This window comes from Castanea sativa, chromosome 2 (assembly GCF_040712315.1).
Source record: "Castanea sativa cultivar Marrone di Chiusa Pesio chromosome 2, ASM4071231v1".
Lineage (NCBI taxonomy): Eukaryota > Viridiplantae > Streptophyta > Magnoliopsida > Fagales > Fagaceae > Castanea > Castanea sativa.
The window spans coordinates 37,789,835-37,793,933 of record NC_134014.1 but is presented as its reverse complement, the minus strand read 5'-3'; the positions used below and the strand labels follow the sequence as shown (position 1 = coordinate 37,793,933).

Here is a 4,099-nt window from a genome sequence, read left to right as displayed (position 1 = left end):
TATATATTAGCGTTGTCTGTAAGTCTGAAAATCTGATGAATCCTTAAATCCTAAATACATTCACTCGCATTAGCTCATCGAATACGTCAGTCCAGACCGAAAGAGCTATATATATCATACACTCATTAGCCGACCAGACAGTGCCAGCCATACAATCTTAATATCTCTCTCTCTCTCTCTCTCTCTCTCTATACCCCAATGGCCCAGTGTTCATTGTGTAAATTATAAAATCTTCTTACTCTTTGTTTTTGTTTCATAGTTGTCGCTTAATTTGTACTGTACGTGTGACAAGGTTAGAGAAAACTTAAATGGCGAAGTCACCAGAGGTTGAACACCCCAAGAAGGCCTTTGGCTGGGCAGCCAGGGATTCTTCTGGGATACTCTCTCCCTTCAAATTCTCTAGAAGGTCATCTCTCTCTCTCAAACATCCCATCTTTTCTGTTTCATTTATATTTTAGTCGGATCGTGCTAAAAATGGTATGTCTGCAGGGCAACAGGAGAGAAAGATGTAACGTTCAAAATTCTTTATTGTGGAATATGCCACTCGGACCTTCACATGCTCAAGAACGAATGGGGCATATCCACCTACCCGCTTGTGCCTGGGTATGTTTCTCAGAAATCACCATATTTTTATATATTATCCATTTGGTACTAGGTTTAGCGCTTTTTTGTTTTGTTTTGGAGAAGGGTGTGATTTTGTTCGACTAGACTAAATGTTTATTGCTTAATTATTATATCAGGATTGAGTTGCCAAAAGAAATTCTACAAAACATATCAGTTTTCTGATGCACAAAACACTTTTTGTTTTCCTGAAACAGTTAAGAATACCAAAAGCTCAATCCTTTGACCCGATGTTTTCCTGATGCATAAATCATGATTTTAATGATGTTGCTAATATTATCGTCTGTTTCCACAAATTCGGTAAACGTTTTAATCATAGCTTTTCCCCTGTGGTCTATATCACCACATTATGAAAATAATCTTTACAAAAAAAAAGTTGACAAAAAATGTTAAATGGCTGGATTTCTTATTTTGTACTATTTATAATACTTACTAAAGAAAGTAGTAGCGGCTGCAGGAATATTTTTCAGAGGGTCATAATTGACCAAAATTTAATAGAAAAAGATAACTTCATATATTGATCAAAACATACACACAGACACAAATACATGAAATCTTACAATTTTCTTCTAAAAATTTTCTTATTTTAAATTTTTTGTATGATAGTCTCATTATCAATGTTACAAGTTACATTTCTTTTAAAATTTTAGTTAGATAAAAAAATTATTGGGATTTTTCTTTTTGTTTGTAATGACTTAATATATTGTTAAAGAGGTCATAATTTAAAGACAAATTTTGGCTACAAACTTAGTTGTAGCCTAAGACTGTAACTCTCACTAAACAAATTAACATAGTTACATATTTTGAAAATCTAACATTTGAATTGCATGTTCTTTATATTTTTAAAATACATGTCAAATTTCATGTTAATCGGATATGTTATTTACTATTTGATTCTTAAACTTAAATTTTTATGTAATTTTAGACTAAAAACTCAAAATTTAAAGTTTGATTGATGATATAGTTATTGATTTTTTTTGAAATTTTGCAAATATGGAGGATATAAGAAGAAAATGTAATCCAATGGTGAATTTGTCACAATTCACATCCAATATATATATATAGATTGAGTGGAGTTGTAATCTTAGTTTACAATCAAGTTTGTTGCAAATTTTGACCAAAAATTTATTATGTTGAGCCTAAAAATTTTAGGGTGGTCATAAATATTTTTTAAGGATAATAAGATGATAAATTTTTTAAAATTTATATATAATAATTAATTTTTTTGCCAGTTCAGGTCGTCCTGTGACCACCTGGACTACATGAGGAGCCGCCAGTGAAATAAAGATCGCTTAAAGTAGTACTAGATATTCTACTTTATAAAATGACAGCTCATATTTATGAGTGCTGCTACAATTATTTGACTATGCTACAGATTCAAGCATAGTCAAATAATTGGCTTACATGCAAATGAGTTGCCGAATGTTTGGCTTATATATTTGCCTGCGAGGGATCAAACTGAGTAATAAAAAATTGATAGAACTGAAGAATTATGGTAGGAGAAGTTTTAAATGCAAAAAATTATGGAAGAAGAACATGTCCTGAATTTTTTTCTAACTTGGATGAATGAACACGAAAATAGCAAGATCTTTTTCACAATTCAAATAAATGAAATAGCCATTTCAATTCAACAATCCTAAAAATGCCTAAACTTACATGCTATTTATCTTTTTTACATGTAAACACATTATCAATCAAATGCATGAATGGATTTCATGTCAACTGAATTGGATAATGCAGGCATGAGATTGTGGGCATGGTGACAGAGGTGGGGAGCAAGGTACATAGATTTAGAGTTGGAGACAAGGTTGGCGTGGGCTGCCTTGTTGGAGCATATCGCTCTTGTAATGACTGTTCCAACAACCTTGAGAATTACTGCCCCATGGAGGAACCACTACATATGGAGGCTACTTTGACATCATGGTTGCAAATGAGCACTTTGTGATCCGTATTCTAGACAATCTTCCACTTGATGCTGGTGTCCCCCCCCCCCCCCCTCCTTTGTGCTGGGATTACAGTGTACAGCCCCTTGAAAATTTATGGGCTTGACAAACTTAGTTTGCATGTGGGTGTGGTTGGCCTTGGTGGTCTAGGCCATGTTGCAGTGAAGTTTGCTAAAGCTATGGGGGTTAAGATCACAGTGATTAGTACATCGCCTAACAAGAAAATGGAAGCTTTAGAACATCTTGGTGCAGACTCTTTTTTGGTTAGCACAGACCAAGGTCAGATACAGGTATTTGGTTCTTAACATGTTGCATTGACAAGTAGATGTGAGTTAAACATTAAGTCTATTGTATCTATGTTTCTAACTTTATCAACTATATAGGCTGCTCTGGGCACATTGGATGGCATTTGTTAAGACATATGTAAATGATGTTAGGTACATATGTCATTTAGAATTGGCTAATCCTTTGACAAAACACACTTCACTTGTAATTGGGTAGATCGAGGATATGTTTAATACTTCTAAGAACAAGGTTTCAAGTCCAAGTGTTAAAGTCATGCAAGTCTGTCCAAGAAACAAGTGAAGAAGTGTTGGATTTTAAAGCTTGATAGCTAGTTCGATAGATAGCATCTATCGAGGTTTGAAAGGCAGCTTTTGCCCAATGTTCGACAGCTGCTCGATAGATACCTTATCTATCCAGATTTATGAAATTAGTTTTTCAGATTTGATTTCACTCCAATCCATGTGTACATGTTTAGGTTTTTTTTTCTCACAACCCTAAACATATATAAGGATTATTTTAAGGGCCTTCAAAGGTTGCGAAAGTGTGAGGCAAAGTTTTGTCCATGCAAATTGTGACCAGAGATAGAATTTTCCCTAGTTCATCTTTTTCTTGAAGAAGTTGTTGTGTTTGTACGCCGTTGGGTTTTGTGACCAAGAAGCTTCATGATCTTCATCGTGTTGATGAACTGAAGAACTTTGCAGCCAACATCTTTCTCAAGTTGGTGAGTAAGCTGCGTACTAGGATCTGCGCATCGATTGGTTAGTCACGTACTAGGAGCCGTGCATTGAAAAGGAGACATTGTCACTACAAAACAAGTCCAATTGGGTATTGGGGTAAGGGCTCAACTGTAGGTTGGTATAAGGTATTGGGATTCCTTTACTTATAACTGCTTGTTGTGATAATAGTGAATTCTTGGGAGTGATGACCTTAAATTCACCCGGTGAGGTTTTTGCCTTGGAGGTTTTCCCCATTCGTAAACAAATCACCGTGTCGACTTTATTTTCCGCTACATATTTAACTTAGTTGGTGATTTATTTGTGCTACCACGTGTTTTGCATGTTAATTGGATTAATTAATTAACTTGGCTAATTAATTGGTTAATTTATCACAAGGGGTTAATACATTCTTGGTCTATCAAGTGGTATCAGAGCAAGCACACTCTGATTAGGTTTCAATCTTTGCTGTGTGATCCATTGACCCCTATTTGTCATGGATAAAAGACAGTCTCTTATTGTACCTCATTTATTTGA

General features: G+C 34.7%; 1 pseudogene; it reads left to right on the top strand.

Annotated features, from left to right (window-relative positions):
• Positions 1-246: 246 nt before the first annotated feature.
• On the top strand, positions 247-3,047 carry LOC142626199 (putative mannitol dehydrogenase; annotated as a pseudogene).
• The last annotated feature ends 1,052 nt before the right edge of the window (positions 3,048-4,099 follow it).